The following is a 15,035-nucleotide window of genomic DNA, read 5'->3' on the forward strand; positions in this document are numbered from 1 at the left end:
GGAATTATACTCTCCTATGTGTTTTACTTCAAAAATGACAGTTTGTTTGTGAGGATTCAGGTACATTTCAAATATACAATGTGAAATGAACAAGGGACACCAACAACAAACAATCTCCTTGAGATTAAATAATAAAAGATATCAATGGTGTTGGGGTAACTTGACACACAAAACACACCCAAAAATATTCTGGAGTAAAAATAAAAATAACATTGAACGAAGATCAGCCTTGGAAAAAATCCAAACATTAAAGAAAAAAAAAGGCTTAAAATCCAAAATAAAAAAAAAATAAAAAATATAAAACTGTCAGATGTGACAACTAATAACAATATATTGAGGGAATCCCACTAAAAAAACACAAATAAAACTTTGTGAGAAGTGTGTGTGAATATGAGCAGCAAAACGACTTAATTCTTGTCACATTATAAAGAAGAAGAGAGTGCGCTGTATTAAACCATTTTTAACATTGCAGCGTGACGAAAGTGCTGTATCCATTGCGAACGCTAAGTTTACCAGAACGAGCTGTCCCGTGTTGGAATTTCTTCTGAGCATGCGTGGCACTTTGTGCGTCGGAACAGGCCACACACAGTCGGAATTGACGCGATCGGATTTTGTTGTCGGAAAATTTTATCTCCTGCTGTCCAACTTTGTGTGTCGGAAAATCCGATGGAAAATGTCCGATGGCGCCCACACACGGTCGGAATTTCCGACAACACGCTCCGATCGGACATTATCCATCGGAAAATCCGACCGTGTGTACGGGGCATTAGGCTCCTTTCACACGATAAGCCCGCTTGCATCCACCTGCCCGTTTTTCAGGTGGATTTGAGCGGGCCATCCATTGACTCCTATGGGCAGGCGGATGTCAGCGGAGATGTGTCTACTGACACAAGTCTGCCATCTGATCAGCTAAAAACAGACGTATGGCGATACGTCTGCCATCCATCTTGGCGAATCGGATGAGATCTGATGAAAATGGACATGCTGTCCTTTTCCTCTGATCTCCCCATAGAGATCTGCGGGGCTCTGATGGGCCCCTTCCAGCTCAGTGAGCAACGATGGACCTGTCATCTGCCGGCTCAGTGGAGATCAATGGAACGATCTCCCGCTGAGCTGGTGGACTCCGCTGAGCCGATCCGCCTCGTGTGGAAGAGGCCTTAAAAAATAATTACAGGTATGGCTATATTATACATAGTTACATCGGTCAAGCTTGGATCAATGTATCAATACATATACCATATCTGACCGATTCCCCTGGAAGCTGAAAATCACTGAAGTAGAAACTGCTACTCAAGTGATCTCCACTTTCTTCCAGGTCCCGTGGTGAGCAGCCAGCTTGATGCAGGAGGTTGGTCACTCAGCACAGACACCATTCAGTGAATGTTTTGGTTTCTATTATGAAACCAAAATCAAGAACACAGGGACATGACCTCAAACTAACTGGAGGAAAGTTCAAAACCAATCTTAGAAAGTATTATTTTACTAAAAGGGTAGTTGATTCTTGGAATAAACTTCCAGCACAGTTAGTGTCACGATCAGGGGTCAGGCTCGAAGACCAGTTGCTAGGGATGAGCCGAACACCCCCCTGTTCGGTTCGCACCAGAACATACGAACAGGAAAAAAGTTCGTCCGAACACGCGAACACCGTTAAAGTCTATGGGACACAAACATGAATAATCAAAAGTGCTAATTTTAAAGGCTTATATGCAAGTTATTGTCATAAAAAGTGTTTGGGGACCTGGGTCCTGCCCCAGGGGACATGGATCAATGCAAAAAAAAGTTTTAAAAACGGCCATTTTTTCAGGAGCAGTGATTTTAATAATGCTTAACCACTTCAGCCCCGGAAGGATTTACCCCCTTCCTGACCAGAGCACTTTTTACAATTCGGCACTGCGTCGCTTTAACTGCTAATTGCGCGGTCATGCAATGCTCTACCCAAACGAAATTTGCGTCCTTTTCTTCCCACAAATAGAGCTTTCTTTTGTTGGTATTTGATCACCTCTGCCGTTTTTATTTTTTGCGCTATAAACGGAAAAAGACTGAAAATTTTGAAAAAAAATGATATTTTCTACTTTTTGTTATAAAAAAAATCCAATAAACTAAATTTTAGTCATACATTTAGGCCAAAATGTATTCGGCCACATGTCTTTGGTAAAAAAAATGTCAATAAGCGTATATTTATTGGTTTGCGCAAAAGTTATAGCGTCTACAAACTAGGGTACATTTTCTGGAATTTACACAGCTTTTAGTTTATGACTGCCTATGTCATTTCTTGAGGTGCTAAAATGGCAGGGCAGTACAAACCCCCCCCCAAATGACCCCATTTTGGAAAGTAGACACCCCAAGGAAATTGCTGAGAGGCATGTTGAGCCCATTGAATATTTATTTTTTTTGTCCCAAGTGATTGAATAATGACAAAAAAAAAAAAAAAAATTTACAAAAAGTTGTCACTAAATGATATATTGCTCACATAGGCCATGGGCATATGTGGAATTGCACCCCAAAATACATTCAGCTGCTTCTCCTGAGTACGGGGATACCACATGTGTGGCACTTTTTGGGAGCCTAGCCGCGTACGGGGCCCCGAAAACCCAGCACCACCTTCAGGATTTCTAAGGGCATACATTTTTGATTTCACTCCTCACTACCTATCACAGTTTTGAAGGCCATAAAATGCCAAGATGGCACAACCCCCCCCAAATGACCCCATTTTGGAAAGTAGACACCCCAAGCTATTTGCTGAGAGGCATGGTGAGTATTTTGCAGCTCTCATTTGTTTTTGAAAATGAAGAAAGACCAGAAAAAAAAATTTTTTTTTTTCTTTTTTCAATTTTCAAAACCTTGTGACAAAAAGTGAGGTCTGCAAAATACTCACTATACCTCTCAGCAAATAGCTTGGGGTGTCTACTTTCCAAAATGGGGTCATTTGGGGGGGGTTTGTGCCACCTGGGCTTTCCATGGCCTCCGAAACTGTGATAGGCAGTGAAGAGTGAAATCAAAAATTTACGGCCTTAGAAAGCCTGAAGGCGGTTCTTGGTTTTCGGGGTCCCGTACGCGGCTAGGCTCCCAAAAAGTCCCACACATGTGGTATCCCCGTACTCAGGAGAAGCAACAGAATTTATTTTGGGGTGTAATTTCACAAATCCCCATGGCATGTTTGAACAATATAACATTTAGTGACAACTTTGTGCAAAAAAAAAAAAAAATTTGTCTCTTTCCCGCAACTTGTGTCACAATATAAAATATTCCATGGACTCGACATGCCTCTCAGCAAATAGCTTGGGGTGTCTACTTTCCAAAATGGGGTCATTTGGGGGGGTTTGAACTGTCCTGGCATTTTATGCACAACATTTAGAAGCTTATGTCACACATCACCCACTCTTCTAACCACTTGAAGACAAAGCCCTTTCTGACACTTTTTGATTACATGAAAAAATTATTTTTTTTTGCAAGAAAATTACTTTGAACCCCCAAACATTATATATTATTTTAAAGCAAATGCCCTACAGATTAAAATGGTGGGTGTTTCATTTTTTTTTTTCACACAGTAATTGCGCAGCGATTTTTCAAACGCATTTTTTGTGGAAAAAACACACTTTTTTAAATTTTAATGCACTAAAACACACTATATTGCCCAAATGTTTGATGAAATAAAAAAGATGATCTTAGGCCGAGTACATGGATACCAAACATGACATGCTTTACAATTGCGCACAAACGTGCAGTGGCAACAAAATTAATACATTTTTAAAAGCCTTTAAAAGCCTTTACAGGTTACCACTTTAGATTTACAGAGGAGGTCTACTGCTAAAATTACTGCCCTCGATCTGACCTTCGCGGTGATACCTCACATGCATGGTGCAATTGCTGTTTACATTTGACGCCAGACCGACGCTTGCGTTCGCCTTAGCGCGAGAGCAGGGGGGACAGGGGTGCTTTTTTTTTTTTTTTTTTTTTTTTCTTTATTATTTTTTTGCTTTTTTATCTTATTTTTAAACTGTTCCTTTCATATTTTTTTTTAAATCATTTTTATTGTTATCTCAGGGAATGTAAATATCCCCTATGATAGCAATAGGTAGTGACAGGTACTCTTTTTTGAAAAAATTGGGGTCTATTAGACCCTAGATTTCTCCTCTGCCCTCAAAGCATCTGACCACACCAAGATCGGCGTGATAAAATGCTTTCCCAATTTCCCAATGGCGCTGTTTACATCCGGCGAAATCTAAGTCCTAAAATGCTCGTAGCTTCCGGTTTCTTAGGCCATAGAGATGTTTGGAGCCACTCTGGTCTCTGATCAGCTCTATGGTCAGCTGGCTGAATCACCGGCTGCATTCTCAGGTTCCCTGTTGAGACAGGAGAGCCAGAGAAAAACACGGAAGACGGTGGGGGGGGGGGGGCATTCCCTCCCACGGCTTGTAAAAGCAGTCTAGAGGCTAATTAGCCACTAGGATTGCTTTTACATGAAAGCCGACCGCTGGCTGAAAAGAATGATACCAAGATGATACCTAAACCTGCAGGCATCATTCTGGTATAACCACTCAAAGTCGTGAATGGCGTACCTGAAGACAAAAAAATGGTTAACAATAAAGCACAGTAAACGGTAAAGTATAAAAAATTGCATACCTGAAAAGCAAACATGATAAAACATAATAACAATAAAACATTGCAGAATAGAATACAGTAAAAAAGAGCAGAACACCAGAGAGAGAATAGAGAGAGAGAGAACAATAAAACGACAACTATTTTTTTTTATTTTTGTTTGTGGTTTTTTTTTTTTTTTACACTTTTTTTTTGTAACTGTAACTTTTATAACTGTAACCGGTTCCAGGTTCGGGTCTCTCAAAATGTGATGGCATCTTGGGAGACCCTGTGAAAGTGTGCCTAGTCTGTGCAATGCTGTACCCTACGCTAATACTCAACTAGTGAATGGTAGCGTTCAAAACATTCACCAATGCAAAGACCAGGATTATCAGGACAGGAGGGACAATAATAGCGGGTGTCACGTCTATATACGCGCTTGCTGCAGACACGACATCTTTTTTGGGGGGGTTCGTTGGGTAGGGGTACTCGGGAGGACATATAAATGCCTCTCATGCAGCCGACTGCATTTGGTTGGGGATGTGAATGGGGGAAATACGGGCGCTGCAGAAGTGGTGGGTTCCCAATTAGGATTGGCGAATGCAGCAGGAAGGGCATTATGGGCACGACGGGCCTGTGTTTGTCTTTTTGGTGGCAGCGGGACACTACTTGTGCTTGCCACCTCACCAGCTTGAACTGCACTTATGGGACTCGCCACGTCACCAAGTGTTACTGCAGTGCTGGTATGACTACGACCGGGGTGTACTAGGCCGCTGGCGCTTGCCAGTTCACCAAAACGCTACAAAAAAAAGTGACAGTGATCGATCGATACTGCACTTGGGTGGGCTGGGCCGGGCGGAGGGGCAAAACACAGGTGCTAGCAGGTATCTGGGCTTATCCCACTAACACTGCGTTTTTGGGAACCCTAAACTGCTGGGGACGCTAGTATAGATCTGATCGGATCAGATATTGATCCGATCAGATACTATACCACTAAGGGAGGTGTACGGTGCGTGCGTGGGTGTTAGTGGTACTGGCGCTAATCTGACGCTGCTTGGGGCTGGTGCTTGCCAGTTCACCAAAATGCTACCAAAAAAACTGTTAGCGATCGCAGGGATCAGGCCTGACTCTGCGAACGCTGCAGTTATGCGTTTAGTGTTTTGTAAGTGACAGTGATCGATCGATACTGCACTTGGGTGGGCTGGGCGGAGGGGCAAAACGCAGGTGCTAGCAGGTATCTGGGCTGATCCCGCTAACACTGCGTTTTTGGGAACCCTAAACTGCTGGGGACGCTAGTATAGATCTGATCGGATCAGATATTGATGTGTTCAGATACTATACCACTAAGGGAGGCGTACGGTGCGTGTACGGTGCGTGCGTGGGTGTTCGCGGTACTGGCGCTAATCTGACGCTGCCTGGGGCGACGCATATCACCGCCGGGCGATCAGGGGGCTAAACCTTTATTCGGTAATAAACGGCGGGTGCCCTGACACTAAAAAAAATAAACGAACTAACCAGCGTCACCCATAACAGTTATACGGTGATCAGTGGTGAAAGGGTTAACTAGGGGGCAATCAAGGGGTTAAAACATTTATTAGATAGTATATGGGGGTCCCTGTCGCTATAAAACGCTGACAGCGAACCTAAATATTTACGTTCCTAACTAGCGTCACCAGCGACACTAATACAGCGATCAGAAAAATGATCGCTTAGCGACACTGGTGACAGGGGGTGATCAAGGGGTTAAAACTTTATTAGGGGGGGTTAGGGGGGTACCCTAGACCTAAAGGGGGGTAATACTAACTGTCCTACCACTGCTAACTGTCACAAACTGACACTATGCAGTAATCAGGAAAAAAACAAAACAAAACAAAAAAACCTGCTTGGTGTCAGTTTGTGACAGGGGGGGGGTGATTGGGGGGGGATCGGGGGGCGATCGGGGGGGGATCGGGGGTGTTTAGTGTGCCTGGCATGTTCTACTGTGTTGTGTGTGTGTGTTGTGCACTTACATGTCTTCTCTCCTCGGTGCTGGAACGGAAACTGGCCAGCCGAGGAGAGATGACATCACATCCTCTGCCTCTGTGTACTATACAGAGGCAGGGGATGTTTCTCATTGGCTGGGAGCGATCGCGAGGGGGGGGCCACGATCGGATGGTCTCCCCCTCGTCTCTCAACTCTCCCAGCCAAACGCCGACCGCCGATGGCACCGGGGGGGGGTCCGATCGGACCCCCCGCCCGCGGGAAGGCAATCACGTACCAGGTACGTGATTTTGCCTGCCCGTGCCGCTCTGCTCACGTATATATGCGTGAGGCGGTCGGCAAGTGGTTAAAGTCAAACAATAAAAGTGTAATATCCCTTTAAATTTCATACCTGGGGGGTGTCTATAGTATGCCTGTAAAGGGGCGCATGTTTCCTGTGTTTAGAACAGTCTGACAGCAAAATGACATTTTGAAGGAAAAAACCCATTTAAAACTACCCGCGGCTATTGCATTGCCGACAATACACATAGAAGTTCATTGATAAAAACGGCATGGGAATTCCCCAAAGGGGAACCCCGAACCAAAATTTTTTTTAAAAATGACGTGGGAGTGTCTATACATACATTGTGTCTATACATACATTGTGTATGTATAGACACAATGGTCCAAGCTGGAACAATGTAACTATGTATAAAGTAGCCAATGTCTGGAATTATTATTTAATTCTTGTCTAATCCAGTGCAATTATCTTTTGTATCATTCCTTTTGTGGATACCTAGTTCTCTTTATGCCTCTATTCCTCTTACTAGCACCTCCTCCCTTCCTCTCTTTGTTTTTTTGTTTGTTTGTTTGTTTGTTTTTTTACCTGTGTGTGAGGGTATTTGGTTTTTAATGTTTAAAAAAAACAAACATTTTGAGCAAAGATGGTATTTGCATTGGCATCCTTGTACAGATGTTTATTCTAAGTACAAACTGACATATTAGTATATTAGTATATCAGGCCACCTGTAGCTACAGCTAAATTCCATTTTTGTTATGGTCCGTCTTGTTAGACTATGAATGTGATGCAGCTTCATTTTAATCAGTATTTTGCTATTGCCAGCAAATGCTATGGAATGCTGCCATTAGGTAATACATTATCATCCTTGGTTACGAAAAAAAAAAATATTACCATTAAAAATTAATTCAATTAAAAACAATTGCTAGAATATGTTTGTATCTTTACACAATAGCAGTGTGCACTGTGCAGGGACACAGAAGTAGACAGAGATATTTGTGAGTATTGTATATCATGTTCAGGTTTTTTGACCAGTTCAGAACAATGTTTATATTTATGTAAAATTACTTTTTTACTAGTTTGTCCATTTTAATCAGTGATAACAATAAAACTAGTGTGACTATACTGTAGATACAAAGTTTTAATTTTATTCTGAGATTTGTCCAGTTTACCACAACAACAAAATTCTAATTTGCTGGTGGAGAGAGATCTAATTTTTGCAGAGAACTTTACTAATGCATTAAAAAAAATATGTATTTTTTTTATTGATTTAAAAACAAATTGAAAAAAAACTGTAAAAAATATTTATATGAAAAATATCTATGCACAGAATGTATAGTACGAGTTAATTATTTTATGGGGAAAAAAGCTATTTAGTTAAAAACAAACTAAACTCTAGAAGTTCAATGCCCAAAAAAAGTCAAGCAGGGGGCAAAGGACTGGTCACCAGTATTGCCTGTGCTCTCTCTGCAACTGATCTTTCCCTCACTGCTGACTTACCATGTCTTGTCTGTCACTGAGTCTCTGTATGGAGGCAGCCATCCTTGTAGATGCAGGGATTTGCTTCCACATGCCAGAGCCTCCAGCAAGGAGAACAGTGAGCACCACAGTAGTGACATCTCCAAATCACCAAATCTCCCTCCAAATCTGGTGACACTAGCAGTCAGGGATAGCAGTCCCCTGCACAGGAAATAGCCATGACATCAGTACGCTTGCAGAGGGTGTAGGACAGATTGTGTCTATTTCAAGTGAGAGGTGAAACTCACTAAGGCGGTTAATGACCTTGATGGGTCTGAGATTCTGGTAAGAGGCTATATGTGTCTGAACTGGAAGGGGAGCACTGGGTGCCAATTCGCTGTATTTGAAATAAGAGCCATCTGGCACTGTGAGGAATGGATCACCATCCTATGGACTTTTGTTTTTTGGATTCAATCTTTGTGTGAATAACACTATTTTCTCTTATCTTGTGCACTACATTCTTGCATTTACACTGCATGATCATGTATGTATTGTGGCATTTGAATAATGTTATAATCATTGGTTTAGACCAGTGTTTCTCAATCCTCTTGCTGCAGGAGAATTGCAGATGTGCCGTGAGAAGCGTCGGGGGGGGGGGGTGTTGACCCAGGATATAGCCCCAAATGGGCCCCTAAAAAGCCCCTGGTCTCATAGTGCTCATTTTACATTGTTAGCTCCGAGTTCAGGGTGGCGGGCTGATCCTCCGCTGACCTCTACTTTGGCCGCTGCACTGGTTGCTAGGATCGCCTGCTGCCTGGCGTCTAGCAATCAGTGACGTCCCAACGTTGCAAGGAGAGAGCGAGGCCCCAGCATTCAGAGCAGAGGAGGATTTAAATTCCCCCTCCGCCATTCTGTGCCTAGTGACCCAATTTTGGCTCCAGCTCCACCCACCTCCTCCCACCTCCTTCCATCTTCTCCAGCACCACGCGGGGAGGTAAGGGAGCACCGCACCACACGTCTGAGGGAGGAGCCTGTCCACTGTCTACCTGCACCTGCATCTGTGAAGGCCAGTTATGGGTGTGGGCGGTGACCAGTGTCTTGTTACCGTTTGTATATTTGGGTCGGGGACACACTGGACGCCTCTGCTGCTATTGCTGGGTGTCCAGTGTGTGTCCTGTCCCTTTAAGGGGGCTAGGGCGGCCTCCTGGCTCACCTGTCTCACACCTATCCATTCAATGCATGTGCTTCCACTGTGGAGACACTTATAAATTTAGTGTTAGGACTGCAAGTAATACAGGGTGCCTTGACGAGGCCTTGCAGCTTTCACATGCGTTTGCAAATGTGTGCTAACTAAACCCCTGCTTTTAACATACGGTTAGACAGGTAAATTTGGTTGGTCAGCAGACTGGTTGGTGAGTTGAGCTATGGAATTGTCTTTTTCTTGTATGTATATGCCCTCCATGTGCTCCTTACTGTGAAGGCCAGTTATGGGTGTGGGCGGTGACCAGTGTCTTGTTACTGCACCTGCATCTGCCTGAGCCTGAGGTGAGGCGGCCTCGCTGGCCTGTCTGAGGTGCTGCTGGGGAGGGAGGAGTAAATAACGCTTGTCCCAACTCTGCCCCATGTTGCCCACTACTATGGGGGGGTCATGTCCAGGCTTTGGGATAGGCTGTACAATCTATAGATGTGCGAGATAAGATTTCAGAAAGTACTGAGGGGACTGGAATGAAATATATTTTTAGGATATGACTGGCTGTGATTTGATTTTCACATTATCTGTATGTAAATGTACTGATCCAGGTTTCAGGGGCATTCTATGGATAGAGAGGGGAAGGGACCCTCAGTCAGTGGTGTAGCATGGGTTGTCAGCACCCGGGGCAAGGCAAGTAATTTGCGCCCCCCTAACCTGCGGACTTTTAGCTATCCCTGAGTACCTTCAAATACAATAGTACTGACTTACCTGATTCCTATACTGACCACTACACTGAGAATTACACTGTCCACTACACTACATTGTCCACTACACTGACCACTATACTATACTGTCCACTATACTACACTGACCACTATACTATACTGTCCACTATACTACACTGACCACTATACTATACTGTCCACTATACTACACTGACCACTATACTATACTGTCCACTATATTACACTGACCACTATACTGTCCACTACACTGACCACTACACTGACCACTATACTACACTATACTGACCACCATACTACACTGTCCACTATACTACACTACACTGACCACTATACTACACTACACTGTCCACTATACTACACTGACCACTATACTACACTATACTGACCACCATACTACACTGTCCACTATACTACACTACACTGTCCACTATACTACACTATACTACACTACACTGACCACTATACTACACTATACTGTCCACTATACTTCACTGACCACTATACTACACTATACTGACCACCATACTACACTGTCCACTATACTACACTACACTGACCACTATACTACACTATACTGACCACTATACTACACTACACTGACCACTATACTACACTACACTGACCACTATACTACACTGTCCACTATACTACACTACACTACACTGACCACTATACTACACTATACTGACCACTATACTACACTGTCCACTATACTATACTGTCCACTACACTACACTGACCACTATACTATACTGTCCACTATACTACACTATACTGACCACCATACTACACTGTCCACTATACTACACTACACTATACTGACCACCATACTACACTGTCCACTATACTACACTACACTGACCACTATACTACACTACACTGTCCACTATACTACACTGACCACTATACTACACTATACTGACCACCATACTACACTGTCCACTATACTACACTACACTGTCCACTATACTACACTACACTACACTACACTGACCACTATACTACACTATACTGACCACCATACTACACTACACTGTCCACTATACTACACTGTCCACTATACTACACTATACTGACCACCATACTACACTGTCCACTATACTACACTACACTGACCACTATACTACACTGTCCACTACACTACACTGACCTCCATACTAAACTACACTTTACTGACCACTATACTAACCACTATACTATACTACACTAACCACTATACTGACCACCATACTACACTGTCCACTATACTGACCACCATACTACACTGTCGACTATACTATACTGACCACTATACTACACTACACTGACCACCACACTATACTGACCACTATACTGTCCACTACACTAATCACCATACTAACCACTATACTACACTACACTGACCTCCATACTATACTACACTATACTGACCACTATACTAACCACTATACTATACTACACTGTCCACTATACTACACTGTCCACTATACTACACTGACCACTATACTACACTGTCCACTATACTACACTATACTGACCACTATACTATACTGTCCACTACACTGCCCCCCATACTGACCACTACACTACACTGACCTCCATACTAAACTACACTATAATGACCACTATACTATACTACACTAACCACTATACTACACTATACTGTCCTGCCTACAGTCTCTCTCGCCCCCCCCCCCCCCCTGGCCAGTAACAAGACTCTCACTCACCTTCTTATCCTGGCTGCATCGATCCGGATGAGGAGGAGAAGACAGCGGTGGCTCACATTCTTCTCTCCCCTGCACTCTGCCTGCTGCCATATTCAGTGTCCAGCGCCCTGTGATTGGGCGTATGGGGGGTCATGTGCAGAGGCGGGACTTCAGGAGCGATCGAGGACAGGCCAGCCCTACGCCTCACATGACCCCCATACGCCCAATCATAGGGCGCCGGACACTTAACATGGCGGCCGGAGCCCGGGGACACAGGAATTAGAAATTAGGAGGAGGCAGCCAGTGACACATACTGGCGCCCCCCTAAATGTCGCGCCCGGGGCCACGGCACCCCCTGCACCCCCCACGCTATGCTACTGCCCTCAGTACACCTGGATGCCAAGGTGTGAGCATACCCCATCAGTACACATAAGTAAAAATAAATAAGTTCTTCACCACAAAAAACGTGAAATCTTTTCATGCGTGCCGTGAAATATGTTAGATTTTTTTGGCGCAAGACAAAAAAGTTTGAGAAACACTGTGGTTTAAACATTATTTATACACGTTTAAGTTGTGCATTATACATATATGGCAGTGCAACCCTGTTAAATTTCATTTTGCTATCATTGGTGTGTGCAATACTGTGAGTGCAGCTGCTTTCACCTCACTAATTATTAATTATTAATCATTGTTTATACATTTTTTTAGTAATTTTCACTAAGCGCAGGTATTTTTATTTTTTTTTTTAATTGTCTTTAAGTTGTAAATCTTAATTTTTTTAGTCCAGGTTTACTTTAAAAGGGGTTATTCAGGGTCTTTATAGAAAGGACTTTCACTGACCAGAGTAACTCAGAGATTTTGAGGCAACTAGCAATTGCAAAAGGAGAAGTCAGCATTGGAAATCTTCTCATTTCAAACAGTAAAAGTTTCCTATACAATTGTGGATTGAGCTAAGTAAAACAAAAAAGTCAAGTGAGAAAACATACCCCAGTAGATGTTACCATAAGGTTCAATTTGACCTCAAGTTAGCCAGAGGTAAGTTTATTTGGGTTAGGCTAATGCAGGCAGGGCTCGGGTTTGCTTAAAAAAAACACTTTTTTTGGCACTGTTCTTTCCCACCATACATGATTATTTAAACCTTTATGATGATATCCTGCATAACTGACAGATGAGTTCATATGGAGTAATTTAAATACTTTAAAGCTATGAATATTAAATGATGAAAGCAACAATATTCATTATGCTACTTGAAACATCAACATGATGATTAACTATAATGCCCCGTACACACGGTCGGACTTTGTTCGGACATTCTGACAACAAAATCCATGGATTTTTTCCGACGGATGTTGGCTCAAACTTGTCTTGCATACACACGGTCACACAAAGTTGTCGGAAAATCCGATCGTTCTAAACACGGTGACGTAAAACACGTACGTCGGGACTATAAACGGGGCAGTGGCCAATAGCTTTCATCTCTTTATTTATTCTGAGCATGCGTGGCACTTTGTCCGTCGGATTTGTGTACACACGATCGGAATTTCTGACAACGGATTTTGTTGTCGGAAAATTTTATCTCCTGCTCTCCAACTTTGTGTGTCGGAAAATCCGATGGAAAATGTCCGATGGAGCCCACACACGGTCGGAATTTCCGACAACACGCTCCGATCGGACATTTTCCATCGGAAAATCCGACCGTGTGTACGGGGCATAATAACACTGATTATAAATCTGTTGTCTATGTCTTTTTTTATTTGCTCCAAAACGTGTGCAAATTTTGCACAATTTTGACTCTAAGAGCTTCAGTCCTTATCCCATAAATCAGAGGGTTTACAGCAATGGAGAAACTCAAACCGCTCACAGAGATGGCAACGTGAGCAACTTCCGACAGAGAACCACCGTTTACCCTGTACCTATATGCAACAAACATTGATCCAACCATGAAAATGGAAAAGGCCACTACGTGAGTCACCAGGGTATATATAGCTTTCTGAGAGGCTGACACAGAAAGTTTAAGACAAATGAGAACTGTCCTTATGTAAGAGTAAATTACTACAAGCATGCAGCCAATCACAAAGAACAAGGTCCAAGTTGTTCCATAGATAACCTTAATCGTTATATCACCACAAGCCAGTCGTTGAAGGGACATTCTCTCACAATAGATATTGTTGATGTTAACAGCACAAAAGTTTAGTCTTGTAGTTAATGAAAAACTTATAGCTGTTCCCATTAAGACAAAAATCCATTAGGTAATTATCAGTTTTGCACACATCAGGTTCGTCATGAGAGAATGATATCTCAGAGGGTGTCCTATAGCCAAAAAACGATCGTATGCTATAGCAGTAAAGGCAAAAATTTCGACAGTCGCATAACCCTGAATAAAGGAGGCCTGGGAGAGACATCCGGAGAGAGAGAGATGGTTGAACATTCAGTCAACAAATCAATAAATAGTTTGGGCAGGTAAGCAGAACTTCCAAGTATGACATTGAAAACCAGGTGACATATAAAGAAATACATAGGTTCATGCAAGCTTTCTTCTGCCTGGGTTACGTAAACAATCATTAAACTTATGAACATTGTCATAACATATAATGCAAAGGCAAGAAGAGCATACAAGTATCTAAATGATTCCATCTCAATAAGTCCCACAAGAACAAATTTGGTGATTATCGATGAGGTATTTTGTGCTGATGAAATCATAGCTTAATATTTATTGCCTGCCAAAAGGCCAGATAGTGACTTTGTAAGATCTGGACATCAATTAGACAAATTTAAAAAAATCTAATTTTCATTGGCCCTGCATGTTTGGTCTTAATGCATTTTTTTCCTCTTGAGTAGATCTGCTGAATGATGCATTCTTGCCTAGCTGAGTTTATATAGCTGTCATAGGACTGTATCCCTGGTTGGGATTTGCATTGTGGTGGAGCACAGTGAGTAGGACTTGAGGGATCTTTTGCAGAAACTGAAAAAACATCAATCTGATGGGATCAGCAGCTGCTCTCTGCCTCATTAATGAGAAAAAAAAATAATGAGCTATAGTAGCTTAATTAACTAGGAAATATAGGATCAACTAAAGTAGGGTTCACAAACTGGATTCAAAGTGAGTTGGTTTAAGTTGT

At 42.6% G+C, this 15,035-nt stretch overlaps 1 pseudogene; it reads right to left on the reverse strand.

Moving 5' to 3' along the window:
• Positions 1 to 13,666: 13,666 nt before the first annotated feature.
• Positions 13,667 to 14,493, reverse strand: LOC141126480 (olfactory receptor 6N1-like; annotated as a pseudogene).
• Positions 14,494 to 15,035: the final 542 nt, after the last annotated feature.

The sequence above is a fragment of the Aquarana catesbeiana genome, linkage group LG02 (genome assembly GCF_042186555.1).
Source record: "Aquarana catesbeiana isolate 2022-GZ linkage group LG02, ASM4218655v1, whole genome shotgun sequence".
NCBI classification, from domain to species: domain Eukaryota; kingdom Metazoa; phylum Chordata; class Amphibia; order Anura; family Ranidae; genus Aquarana; species Aquarana catesbeiana.